Source organism: Rosa rugosa, chromosome 2, assembly GCF_958449725.1.
Source record: "Rosa rugosa chromosome 2, drRosRugo1.1, whole genome shotgun sequence".
In the NCBI taxonomy this organism is placed as follows: domain Eukaryota; kingdom Viridiplantae; phylum Streptophyta; class Magnoliopsida; order Rosales; family Rosaceae; genus Rosa; species Rosa rugosa.
In genome coordinates this window covers 47,824,675-47,839,801 of record NC_084821.1, presented here as the reverse complement: position 1 = coordinate 47,839,801, position 15,127 = coordinate 47,824,675, and positions in this window count along the sequence as shown.

The following is a 15,127-nucleotide window of genomic DNA, read 5'->3' as shown; positions in this document are numbered from 1 at the left end:
ATCGGCGACGGGGTGTGCTGATCAAGACCAACGGGTTTTCGAGCGGCGTACGGTGCGGCATGAGCTGTGGCGGCGTGTCTCAGGCATGAGCTGTGGCGGCGTGAGGCGCGGGGGTTTGGGCCGAAGCGGGGAGTTGTCGCGGCGGCGTAGATCGGCGTGGCACGAGTCGTAGCAGAGCGGGTCGGGTAGTGCTGCTGGGTTTGTGACGTGCGGCATGGCGTCAGGCACGCTGGGATTGTGGCAAACGACATGTCGTTGAGGATATGGGCTGGGGCCGGACCAGCTTGATGGGCTCTGGAGTTGGACTTTTCTTTTGGATGCTGTTGGGCCTGCTATTTTGGGCTAGGGTTATTGCCCTAGGCCTTTACTATGTTTTAGTTTTGTCTAAATTAAAATAATTCCTTGTATTAGGAACCTATGCTTGTTAGTTTTCTTTCGAGCACTAATGAGTATAGTTTTACTTGGTCTATTACTACGTCCTAGGTTATCGCAGTAATAGGCTTGCTTTCATAAGTGAGCACTGGTTGTCTAATGAGTGGTCTAGTACTATGTACCGTGTGTTACCTCCACAACCTCTTGTCTATCTTTGAATGGTAGCGGAGGGGTATGTAATGGCCATTCTGGCTTGAGTAATGCAATCATTGATGGATTGATTCAAAAAAGGAATGATTAATTTGTAAATTTGGATAAATTAATTATTAATAGGAAAAGCTCTTTATAAATTTTATATAGAAAAAAGGTCAAAAATAATATATTTTGGTGTATTTCAACTACTGTTGCAAACAAGGGATGATTAATTTGTAAATTTGGATAAATTAAATGTAAAAGAGTGGTTTGTTAACATTACTTCACACCCTTAACCGTATCTATATAAGATGTTTATCTAAATATTAAATAATAATACATTAATTTAGCCCTTTATTTAGCAATGAATACGGATGTTTGTGTTTATTCAAATTTGTATTTTTTGTAAAACATTTTGTCGATTATGTTTTTTTTATTTTGTCACAGTTATCAGTACTCATAAAACAAATAATACCACAAATACAAAAGGGTGTCATTTGCTGTATCAAATGACATGGTTGATAAAGTGTATCCAAAAGGGGGGTGGCTAGTAGCCATTTTTCTAGTAGTGCAGGTTGCTTTAATTTTTTTATAATTTTTATTTTTTTAGAAGAAGTAATCTGAAGTCATTTGTCTGACATTTTATTTCTGAATAAAATATAGACAATCTTTTATGTATTAAATTTGAGGTATTTTAGATTATCAAGCATAATACATTGCATTAGGCATGCATCATGGATTCTTTCCAAACTAGAACATTGGTTCAAATCAGTCATAATGTGATCAGGTAAACCCAAACCCAAACCCAAACCCAATTGACTGCAGTAATAGTTCATAATTGCTACCATAGTTGGGTTGACTCAGTCATTGGAGTGGTAGGTTGAGCTCAAGTTTTGGTATGGTGGTGTTGAGTTGAGTTTCTTTGTACTGCAATGGTTTCAGACTAGTGCATGAAGAAGCTTATATTTTAGTGTACATGGATTCTTGTAGTATCTTAACGAGATCGAAGCCAGTACTTGCTGATCATATGCTTGAAGAAATTCACCAGTTATGGAACAATGCGAAAACGGCCTGTGTTTTTGTGCAAGCTGACACTCAGGTTTCAGAACTGGGTGTTGATCCTCCCCTGGTTAATGCAAAGATGAGTCTTCTTTCCTTATATTTTCTGTTATTTTATGCACTCTCTATTCCTCACTTCTCCAAGCACTTATAGTGTCTCTATCAAAGACGTTTGTTTGATCAATCCTCCGTTATTCGATGCAATTATCAGATCAGTTACTAATATTTAATTTAATTTAGATGATTTTTTGTAGAAATAATCTTTAAAAATTATCTACTAGATGAATGATTATGATCTTAGAACCATGTTCATGTATACAAATAAGAAAGAGTGGAGGGTTTGGACGTAAAGACTTAGGGATTGGGCATGTAAAATTTGTCCACAAAGAAGAGAGGGCATATGGAGGAAAGAAAGTAAATAGGATTAATTTCAGTTTACCCCCATGAGGTTTGGGAGTGTCTATTTTCGGCCATCTCTAGCCGACCTCTAAGCCAGCTTTGGATCTGGCCATCACACAGTCTGGTAAACAAAAGATGGAGGGCGGGTGATTACACGCATACTTATGCATGTAATTGTATCTAAAACACTAGAAATAAGTTAATTCTCAAGTCAATTATTATGTAATTAATCTACTTTTATTTATTTTATAGAAAATAAGCGGAGTTGCGGAAATCGAGAGAAAATGACACGAAAATGAAACAAAATTGAATTTCCGAGAAAGAAATGAAATTATTGATGCGGTCAACCACGGTCAAAGTCAGAAAAGGAGCAGAATGCAATTATTCGTAGTTGTGGACATGCACTTGAAATTACAATGAGAGAGAAATATATATATATATATATATATATATATATATATATATATATATATATATATATATATATATATATATATAAAGGTTGTTGTTTAATTAATCAATCATTTGATTGATTAATTAAGCCCAAGGAAATGGTGCTGCACGTTTGGCCTCTAATCATTTGATTGCAAGTACTCATGCACTAACGGTGCATGGAATACACTCCCCTCTTTAATTGATATTAGTGTGGCTGACTTTTCTCTCACCCACTTGTAGACCACGTGCCACTCTTTCTCTCACAACCCACAAAAACCATGACCTAATTATCCCTATATATATACAACCCATCAGACCACTCACACCAACATCTACAGCGCCGCACCACAAAACAGAGGCAGCCCAAAGGGCTGCTCTTTTCCCCATCTCTTCTCCTCCATTTTCCATATATATTTTCTTTAGTTTTATTTTAGGGATTTGAAGGATTTACTCACCCAAAGCTTCAAATATTCATGAAAGACTTCTCATCTACAAGATTCAAGACTTGGGTAATTGTGGGAGTTGTAAATCAAGACTAGTCATGCTAGCTTTTTAGCTATTTGTGACTATTCTTGTTTTCTCCTACACTTCTCTTCTCTTTTGCATTTAAATTTTGTAATTTTGATGTCTATGATTATGGGTAGTGAGTAATTTCCTTGTTGGGAGTTAGGGTTGTGTCCCTAATCCAAATTTTGTGTAAAAGATGTTTAATTTAATGTAATGATGCAATTTTCATATGATGGATGCTTATATTTATTTTGTGTTGGGTTAAAATGCATGTCTAGGAGCCTAGTCAATTCTAGGGTGTGTATTTTGAGCATGTCTAGGACGGAGTTAGAGGTTTGACCCCCTCTAATTTCTAAGCTAGAAACCTTCAATTTCGTATTCGAGGGGTTATAAGCATAGTGATTTACACTCGTTGCGTGATTGCGCGGGCGGGTCGCTTAGTAGTCTAATTCCTCGATCTCTACGCCTCTTGATGTGAATTAGTGACCCTTGAACCGGCTCTAATTCATGCCAAGTGAGTTTCTACGGCCCTTGAACCGGAGTAGGAATACCATGAAAGAGAATTTCGGTCCTTGAGCCTTGAACCGCCTTGGATACGACTATCGTCAAACTAGGAATTTGCATCTACATTAGATTAGCTTCCGACACATAGAATTTGGGTGAAGGAACCTCCCTAACACCCGACATTCCCATTTATTTGGTTACACTTTTATTAATTTGTTTGCATTTTTATTAATTGCTTTACATTTTCATTATATTTTGTTAATCTAAAATCAACTCTCAAAATATTGAACTCCAACTCATTATAAATATTCATCACTAGGCTCTTAATTTTGATTAGGCTTTGGTGAAAATCAAAGCCGAGCATTGCTAAGGCTTGGTGCCTTAGATTAGCATTTTTATTTATTTTCTTTTTTTCTTTTTCCTTTATTTGCTTAGTGACTCTAGTTCTGACTATCGAAGGATTGTGGGTTAGCCACTAATGCCCGTGGTACGATAATTTTGGGCTTAATACTTCCCTATCTTGACACGATTCGTACGCTTGCGAGAGTTTATGCATCAAGTCAATGGTGCCGTTGCCGGGGATTAGGGTTTAATAGCCTTAATCCCTTGGTAAATCGGTTCTAGGTCACTTTGACATATTTTTGTTTCTTTGTTATTAAAAAAAAAAATTATATTTTAATTTAGTTATTTATGTTTTGTGCCCTCATTTTTCTATTTTCTTTTTAAATTTTGGTTACTAATTTTATTTTTGGGAACTCATAGGTGCTTATTTTCTTATCATATTGAGCTATGGATCGATGGAACTATGGATGGGATGATCCGAGGGGATATGAGCAAGAAAGTTTCTATGGTGGAGGTCATCAAGAGTGGAATTCTCATGCGGTGGGTTCTATGTCCTCTTGCAATGAAACTTGTGCTTTGTGTAATTCTCCGTGGCATTCACGTTTTGAGTGCTCTATGAGATTTGAATGCCCAAATTTTATGCAAGAGCGTGAGTACATTTATCAAGAGACATTTGTACCCGACGCATATCCACAAGATGAAGCTCATGAGCCTAGTAAGGAATTCATTGAAGGACTACTAGCTCAATTGCAGGTCTCCCAAGCTCAATTGCAAGCCTCCCAAGCTAGGATTTCACAAGAAACCACGGTTCCCGAAGCATATCCTCATGAGCAAGCATATGAGTCTAGGAAGCCTTCCCTTGAAGAAATACTAGCTCAATTGCAAGCCTCTCAAGCCCTATTGCAAGCCTCTCAAGCTCTATTGCAAGCTTCTCAAGAGATGCTTATACATTCCAATGAGCAACTTGAGGCGAGTCTTGCACAAGAGCCACCCTTCACAATTTTTCATGAGCATGAATCTTTCTTTGACCAAGTGGAGCCTATTTCAAGAGAAAATGTGTATATCGAGCATCTTGAGCAAGAGTCCTTTATGCAAGTTGAAAATGATGATAGTGATGTTGATGTACAAGAAATTGAGATTGGTTATGAAAGTTTCAATGCAAGTGAGGTGAGAGACTACACTTCGGAGGAATGGGTGCAATATTGGAAATCTAAGCTTCCTAATGGAGGGGAGATATTTGAAGATGATTCCGAAGAGGAGGATGTCTTTTCTAGTGTGGAGGATGCGGAGCTTGAAGTTATACACCATAATCCCTTATTCATCGAGGAGGATGCAGAGCTTCAAGTCATATACCATAATCCTTTATTCATTGAGGTCGATGTTCCCAAGGAGGAAGAGAGTCCTTCAATACTTTGTGATGGTCAAGAAATTGAAGAGCCACAGACTTTCTCTCCTCCTACATCCAAGGAGATCCATCATGAGCTTTCCAAGGTGGAGAGTAGAACATTGAGCCCTCATGTTCTTAATGAGAAGATTGGGATCAAGGTACTTTTACCTCCCAATCCACCATTAAGTGGTCAATGTTTCTATAATGAGGTGATGGATTGGAAAGGAAATGGTGCACTTGCACTCACCCTTTCCCATCACTCTCAAGAGCTTCTACCACCTATTGTTCCTATGAGCATCACTTCTACATCACTTGAGAAGGAGAAGGCAAGGAGATTAATTCCTAGAAGAAAAATTGAGAAGAAGAGGAAAACTAAGAAGCTACACTTTTGCTTGCCAATTGGAGTATTCTTATGTAGTTCTTGGTCTTGCCTTTATGACACGTCAAGGAGTCCCTTAGCCCCAAACAATAGGGTGGTCGTACTTGAGAAGTATCCACCTTGACAAGATCATGTTCTATGGACCGGCATAGGGTCTTTAAAAACAAGCGCTTCTAGGGAGGCAACCCTAGGTTGTTTTGAATTTACCTTATTCATTTTGCATCAATAAGGATATTTAGCCATATTTTTGGGAGGATGGGAGGTGTCCGGAGTTTGAAATGTGGAGAAAGAATGAATTTGGCAGTGAGCAGTTTCTGTCGAGAATGTTCAGTTGACTTTGGATGACTATATCTTCCATTCTACATGCTATTTTGAGCTGAAATTTTCTGGAGCTATTCTCCTATATGTCAAATGTTTTATGCCAAAATTTGAGCCACTTTCAGTCACTGGAGCTCTAGTTATTTAATGGTCAATGAATGAAGGTCAGAACAGAGATAGCTACTGTAGAGTGACTTTGAGAAGCTACACCCCCTACATATCAAGCTATTTAGAGCTACAATTTTTCAGAGATGTATCTTCACATGTCCTCTATATACTGAAAAAACATTTTTGAATTTGAACCTTCCTAGCTTCAGATATAGTGTTCCAAGTGACAGGGGCCAGAAACAGGGCACTACAGAAACTGCAGAATAGATTAGTGAGTTTGGAGGCCAACGATTTTTGATTCAGAACTTATATTATAGTGAAACTTTACTATCAGGTATTCTTATGAGTATAGTTTCATATCCCATTGGTTTCACCCTCTTTGCACCTCTGGAGCTTAAGATATTTCTGTTTTGGTGACTGAGGGTCAGCGGAAGACTTCATGACAAATCAGCAACTTTGACCAACTATAGTTTTCATCTCAATTGGAGATAGGTGGCTTCCTTTATATGGATAGAAATCTCTCTGAGTCTACTTTCTATTCCATGAAGTCTCACTTACTTATATATTTCTGAATTTGAGATATGGGCATTTGAAGACAGAAAGGTCATTGCTGGAAGTTTTCTGCACTCACTAGTTTTTTTGTTCACTCGGGTTGATTGGACTTCTTGCACTTCAATTCTTCAATGGAGGCCATTATTGGGCTATTGTGAGGTGTGTTGGATGTGGTCAAGGCCATGTGCTTAATGGAGGACTCTTTTCCTTATTCTTTGAAGTGGTTGTTGTGCGACGCATTGCTCAAGGGCATTTATGTTCTAAATGGAGTCGATCTTTTCATGAGCACCTAGAGCTAGCTTGGAGCATACGTTAAGGAAGTCAAGGCCTTGTGCCTTGAGGTTGGTGTCTCATATTTGTCTTCTCCGAAGGTCGTGAGCAATGGAGGTCTACAAAGGGGGTTTTCCGTAACTTTTCTCCGCATTTAGATTTTCATTTTCATAGTAATTTTTGTGCCTTCGCCCGAACTTCACTTTCATGCCTAAATCTGACACGGATTTTAGCTTTCGAGCTCACTTTACAACATTGAGGACAATGTTGGTTTTAAGTGTGGGGGTGAGGGCTCGGGCACCAATGAAAAAAAAAATTAGATTAGCTTTTTGTAATTATAATTTAGTGGTTAATGCCTTTTCCAACCCCAATGACCAGCTAGCTATGGACTTAACTTGTTATGATTGTGAATAGATTAAGCATGATCTAGGGTTTTGACTTTGTTTTGTAATTGAGTGTATATGTGATCTATGCTTGACTATATGTGTGCACATAGCCTATGGTTAGGTTGGTTCATCATAATTAGAGAAGCATATAGGTGATTTGATTAACTTGGATGCCTTATTTGTGAGCTATTGTGCCTATATCTATAATGTATGCATTGTTCATTCACTTTTTCTTTCATGTGTGTACAATTTCATGACATTGCGTATCTAGAACTTTTTTATGCATGTAATTGTATCTAAAACACTAGAAATAAGTTAATTCTCAAGTCAATTATTATGTAATTAATCTACTTTTATTTATTTTGTAGAAAATAAGCGGAGTTGCGGAAATCGAGAGAAAATGACACGAAAATGAAGCAAAATTGAATTTCCGAGAAAGAAATGAAATTATTGATTCGGTCAACCACGATCAAAGTCAGAAAAGGAGCAGAATGCAATTATTCGTAGTTGTGGGCATGCACTTGAAATTACAAGGAGAGAGAAATATATATATATATATATATATAAAGGTTGTTGTTTAATTAATCAATCATTTGATTGATTAATTAAGATCAAGGAAATGGTGCTGCACGTTTGGCCTCTTTAATTGATATTAGTGTGGCTGACTTTTCTCTCACCCCACTTGCAGACCACGTGCCACTCTTTCTCTCACAACCCACAGAAACCATGACCTAATTATCCCTATATATATACAACCCATCAGACCACTCACACCAACATCTACAGCGCCGCACCACAAAACAGAGGCAGCCCTTTGGGCTGCTCTCTTCCCCATCTCTTCTCCTCCATTTTCCATATTTTCTTTAGTTTTATTTTAGGGATTTAAAGGATTTACTCACCCAAAGCTTCAAAGATTCATGAAAGACTTCTCCTCGATCTACAAGATTCAAGACTTGGGTAATTGTGGGAGTTGTAAATCAAGACTAGTCATGCTAGCTTTTTAGCTATTTGTGACTATTCTTGTTTTTTCCTACACTTCTCTTCTCTTTTGTATTTGAATTTTGTAATTTTGATGTCTATGATTATGGGTAGTGAGTAATTTCCTTGTTTAGGGTTGTGTTCCTAACCCAAATTTTGTGTGAAATATGTTTAATTTAATGTAATGATGCAATTTTCATATGATGGATGCTTATATCTATTTTTGTTGGGTTAAAATGCATGTCTAGGAGCCTAGTCAACTCTAGGGTGTGTATTTTGAGCATGTCTAGGACGAAGTTAGAGGTTTGACCCCCTCTAATTTCTAAGCTAGAAACCTTCAATTTCGTATTCGAGGGGTTATAAGCATGGTGATTTACACCCGTTGCGTGATTGCGCGGGCGGGTCGCTTAGTAGTCTAATTCCTCGACCTCTACGCCTCTTGATGTGAATTAGTGACCCTTGAACCGGCTCTAATTCATGCCAAGTGAGTTCCTACGGCCATTGAACCGGAGTAGGAATACCATGAAAGAGAATTTCGGTCCTTGAGCCTTGAACCGCCTTGGATACGACTACCGCCAAACTAGGAATTTGCATCTACATTAGATTAGCTTCCGACACATAGAATTTGGGTGAAGGAACCTCCCTAACACCTGACATTCCCATTTATTTGGTTACACTTTTATTAATTTATTTGCATTTTTATTAATTGCTTTACATTTTCATTACATTTTGTTAATCTAAAATCAACTCTCAAAATATTGAACTCCAACTCATTGTAAATATTCATCACTAGGCTCTTAGTTTTGATTAGGCTTTGGTGAAAATCAAAGCCGAGCATTGGTAAGGCTTGGTGCCTTAGATTAGCATTTTTATTTATTTTCTTTTTTTCTTTTTCCTTTATTTGCTTAGTGACTCTAGTTCTGACTATCGAAGGATTGTGGGTTAGCCACTAATGCCCGTGGTACGATAACTTTGGGCTTAATACTTCCCTTTCTTGACACGATTCGTACGCTTGCGAGAGTTTATGCATCAAGTCAGCGGGGCGAGTTCCGACTCAACACCAAGCTTTCCCTGATCCGGAAATCTTTGCTTTCTCCGGCGAAGAATGGAACGAAACTGATCGGACACTCCTTTTCAATCTGATCTCGTTCTTAAATTCCTTGTGGTTTGATCTGTTCGGACCGAAGACTTGTGCGGCGGTTGGAGGTGCGCCATTACATGCATGGGACGATGTTGTCGCTGAGAGGCTGATGATTTCGGCGACGATGGCTGCTGGTGGCGAATCATTGGGGCAGGCGTTGTGCAGCTTTTGGGCTCCTTTCCGCACCCAACTCTCAGTGGCGTTGATGGCGGAGACGTCTGCGACTCTGGTGGCGGAGGAAGCATGCTGGTGGTTTCTTGGGCTCCTTGGACCGCTAAGCGCCTGCAGCACTGAAATCCAGTTTTGGGCCGGTCTCTTGGGTCCAGAATGAGCAGTGGGTCTTTGGACCCTTTTTAAATTAGTTTTGTTACAACTAAGCCTATTACTATGCGACTAGTTCATAGTTATAGGCTCACTTTTAAATAAGTGAGCGGTAAGTTTGAATATAATTGGTCTATCATATGTACCACTGTGGCTCCTCCATGAATTCTTGTCTGGCCATTGTTATGTGTCAGCGGATGGGTATGTAATGGTCTTCTTGGCATGAGTTTATATCAATGAAATTTCATTAGTTCAAAAAAAAAAAAAAGGTTTGGGGGTGTCATCATTTCACCCCATCGACTCTCAATTTTAATTTTTTACCCCTTAAACTTTCCAATTTTTGTCTGTCGTGCCCAATCTCTGATCCTCCGTCCAAAGTGGACGTTAAATCCGAACGTTGCATGTGAAATTTAATGAATTTTAGACGGATTAGAGGGTTTAGTGGCTAAATTACCAGACTAACCCCAGAAGGACGTTTCCCCCCATTAATCTGAAAACCTCGATCAGTTCCCACTGAATTAACCCTAAAACAATAATAAACAATAGCACAGTTTCCCATTTCAGATCTAAACCCGATTGTGAGGATTGGTAAAACTATTCCCTAACACTAAACTGGAAAAGCGAAAACGAAGAGAGAAGTGAGAGATTGATCCTGATCGAGGATAGAAACCCAGAAACTGGATAAGGTTTATACAACCCCAAACCCAGAATCCTCAAGGCGGAATGGCGGACGATGATTGGAGACCGCGAGTGGAAACCGAAGGAGATGACCTTCCGAATTACAGTAACTGTTTAATCTCAATCGTGCTTTCTTATTTCGATTGCGTTTTGGGTGTTCTGTTATGGTTTCGATTGAGGTTTTTGTTTTAGGGATTAAGGTTTTCGATCGGGGTTATGGTTTCAGAGATTAGGGTTTCTAATTTGGGGATTCTATTTTGGGGACTGATTGGGGTCTTTGAAGCTTGAAAGTGGTTTAGAAGAAGTGATTTTGAACTGAAATAGGGATTGGCATGTGATAATTTATTGGGTTTCTTGTCTGCTTATGTTTATTGCTATGAATAAAGTACTGAAAATAATAAAGTAGGTTGGTGGGTGTTGTGTTTACCCTTTAAATACTGTTCAAGTGGTCCAAGCAAATAGTAAAGAATGTTGTTGTCTGCTTGAGTGCTGTTGTGGTCCTAGTTTTGATTAGGTTTTCTATTGTTTATATGTGATTTTATTCTTCTTGATTTTTCTACTGTCTGCATGTATGGATTAAACTTTGATTATTTTGGTATGCAGGTCACCTAGATTACTTTACTGTTAAGCTGTATCATGGAGGTTATTTTAGTGGGAATCAGTATATAGGTGGGAAGGTAAACTATTATGACTTTGTGGACAAGGATAGGATGTCACTTGTCGAAGTTGATGGAATGGTGAGGGGGTTGAACCAAGACTATGCTGGCAAGAGGATAGATTATTGGTTTAGGATTGGAAATGAGGATGAGGCTTTGACAAAGCTTTCTACAGATTCAGATGCAGTTACTATGTGCTGTTGTGTTCCACAAATTAGGCTAGTGATTTTATACTTGGATCATTTGTATTTGAACCCCAATTTTGTGGAGATAGATGATGATGAGGATGAGCTTTCGGATGAAGAAGATAAGTACCATGATTTTGCTTTTAGTCAGGCTGGTTCTAGTGGAGTTGTTATTGAGGAGTTACCTGATTCACCAAGGAGGCCACCAAGCGTGGTTATCAAGGAACTACCTGATTCACCAAGGAGGGATACTCCGAGAAGGCCACCAAAGAAGTCAGCTTCTATCGTCAAACCTGAGTTGGAATGGCATGATGTAGTGCCACCAAAGAAGTCTTCTGGAGTTGTCATTAGGGAGCTGGAATGGACTGATGTAGTGCCTACTCAAGCTAGTGCAGCTCAAGTGAATGCACCTAAAGACAAAGGAAAGCAAAAAATTGTGGAAGAAGAACCTGATGTAGGTGTCTTTGATGGCCAGGACAGTCTTGTGGATGTTGATGTGTCCAGCTACGAACCAAGAAGCTCAAGAAGATCAAGAGTGTCTGCTGATGTGGAGCAAGAAGCTGATTATGAAACTGATGATGAAGACTTGTTGTATGAGAACAGCTCAGAGGATGAGGACTATGTTCCCAAGTTTGACAATGAAGATTATAATGAATATGGTTTGGATGATGATTGGTTAGGTGACATGGATGTTGAGTTTAATAAAATTGGTCAGTGGATAGGAGGAGCTGGTCAAGGGTCCACTTCTGCACATGTTAAGAATGAGGCAGATGTAGATGGTGATGACAATGAAGCAATGCATGGAGCACTTGACTCTGATGAGGAGTGTATTGGGAATGAGGTAGGGTCTGATGGGGAAGTTGATGGAGATGGGTTCCCTGAGTTCAACCCCAAAACTGATATGCATAACCCTCAATTCTGCCTAGGTATGAAGTTTGCAACCCCAAAGATATTGAGAGCTGCAGTAAGAGAAAGAGCAATTCAAAAAGGGTGGGACGCTTTGTTTGTTAAGAGTGACAGGGATAGGATAAAGGTAATATTCAAAGCAGAAAATTGCCCCTTTGTGCTTTACGCATCGACGATGCAACATGCAAACACTTTGCAAATCAAGACCTATAATCATGCACACACTTGTGCTAGAGTTAATGAAAACCACATGATTAGGGTACCATACTTGACTGAGAAGTATGCTGAGCAGATTAAGCTCAACCCCGATTGGTCAACAGGTATGAGTTTGGTCCAGTTTAAATTTTGTGTTTACTTTATGACTGATAATTGTACATAGGACATATATACGATTTTCTGCTTTTGTAGTTTGCAGTTTTGTTGCATTTATGTGTTAGAACCAATCAGTATACTCGTATATTTATCCGAAATGAGCTTAATGAGCTTGGTAGTTTGGTTAGTCTGGTAATGAGCTTGGTTGTTTTCTTCTAGAGTCACTTGCACAAGCCATGTCAGCTGGTATGAAGGACAGAGCAAAAAAGGCAGCCTTGGCCCATTTAGAAGTTGACATCAAGGAGCAATATGCATGGATAAGGGACTATGGGGATGAGCTTAGAAGAGCAGATCCAAATACCACCATTGACATCAAGTGTGACTTCAATGAAGGCCAATTACTTGTGTTCAAGAGGATGTATATATGTAGGAGCACTTAAGATTGGATTTAGAGCTGGATGCAGGTCCATACTTGGCCTCGATGGGTGCCATTTGAAGAGCTGCTATAGAGGTCAGCTACTTACAGCTGTGGGGTTGGATGCAAATAACACAACCTGGGTGTTGGCCTATGCTATGGTAGAGTTGGAGAATACCGACAGCTGGACTTGGTTTTTGGACCTGTTAGCTAAGGATTTGAACATAAGGGATGAAGGAGCTGGTTGGACCTTTATTAGTGATAAACAGAAGGGGTTGTTACCTGCTTTTGAGGAAGTTATGCCACTTGCAAACCTGAGATTTTGTGTTAGACACTTGTGGATGAACTTCAACAAATTATTTCCTGGCAAGGTGATGAAGGATCAACTTTGGGCATGTGCCAAGGCCACCACTGAGAACTATTTCATCAAGGAAATGGTCCTAATGAACCAATTGGATCCTTCAGCATGGGAATGGTTAATGCGTAAGTGAAGTTGTGTTTATTTTAAGTGTACTTCAGTTTATTCAGTTTAAGTGTTCATTTCAATTGTACTTAAGAATCTTTATCTTGTTTGTAGATCCTGATAGGCCTGCCAAGCACTGGTCTCGAGCACATTTCAGCACACACCTGAAGTGTGACATCCTCTTGAATAATTTGTCGGAGAGCTTCAATGCATTCATTGTACCAGCTAGAAAGAAGCCAATTGTGAGCTTTTTGGAAGAAATAAGGGTAAAGCTGATGAGGAGGATCCATGTGAGGAGGGATAAGATGCTGAAACATGAAGATACAATCTGCCCCAAACCTGGGGAGATATTGGAGAAAAACAAGCTCAAGGCTGCAACTGATTGCATACCTACTGGATCATGTGGGCCACAAATTGAAGTTGCAAGCATATGAGGCAGCAAGTATGTGGTGAACCTTCAAGCCCACACTTGTGCATGCAGAAGATGGGATTTAACTGGCATCCCTTGTAAACATGCAGTTTCAGCAATACATCATATGAGACATGCCCTTGAAGAGTATGTGGATCAGTGCTACTTGAAGAAGACATACATGGCCATTTATGCCAACCCAATCAAACCTGTAAATGGTATGGATTTGTGGTCTAAGAGTGCAGAACCCCCAATCCTTCCCCTACAGTACACAAGGCAACCAGGGAGACCAAGGACAAAGTGGATCAAGGATGCATATGAGAAGGAGGCAGCCAATGGTGCCAGCAAACTTGGCCGAGTTCAAAGGTCCCTTAAGTGCAGCAACTGTCAACAACTTGGTCACAATGTGAAGACCTGTCATCGACACTTGCCACCGAAGGATAAGACCTCAACAAGCAGTAGCAAGAAGAGAAAGTTGGATGCATCCACATCTGAAACTCAGGTATGAACTTCTTACATTCTGAAATTGTGAATTCTGGTTATTGGTGTGTATATTTATGTGTATTTTGATCTGAGTTCATATGTGTGTATGTATGTGTTGTAGACCAACAATAAGAAAAAGGGACCAGTGAGTCAAAATGAGTTGAGGAAGAAGGAACAACTTAAGGCAGAAAAGCGGAAGGTAAAGGTCTATTCATTGCTGCACACACTTGTTACATAGATTGTGCTTTTGGTCTATTTTTTTTTTTCTGGTTTGTAACCAATGATTTTGGACACTTGGTTTATGTGTATTGGTATATCTTCTTATAGAAAAAGAGAGATGCAAAGAAGGCACAGCAAGCAGCAGCAACAAGACGATCAAATGTGTCACGAGGATCAAAGGGTAGACCTGCAACAGCTTCGACAATTTCTGCTTCTGCTCCAGCAATGTCAAGAGCTACAACTCCTGCTCCAACAAGGTCAAACCCTCCCCCTAAGCCTTCATCATCTAGGCAAGCAGTACCCACTCGGTCATCGACCAGAATTAGACAAAAGGATGGAAAACATTAAGTTTTAGTACTGTATGTTGTCTTGTTAACATGCCCTGAACTTTATCATATCAAGTTTGTTTATGTTGCTATCTTTTGTGCAACCTTGAGCTGTGTCTCTTGGTTGTTGGCTCTAATTTTTTGACAAGATGATTAGAGCTAAAACCCAAAGCAACTTTGGCTTATTTTGGCATTGCTTCCTAGGGTGCTTTTGGGGCTGCTTCTGCTTTTGGGCCAAGAGCATGGTGTTTGGTAAAATATCTGAAAGTTGCTTTTGGTTGAAATGGCCGTAAAGCCGAATTTGGGAAGCTACAATTTGTAGCTTTTAGGAACTGTTTTGGGAAAACACAGAGCACCAACAGTAGACAGTTTAATGAAATTTGTCTAACTGCCAATTATGTCCTCCTCCTTTTCTGAAAATTACA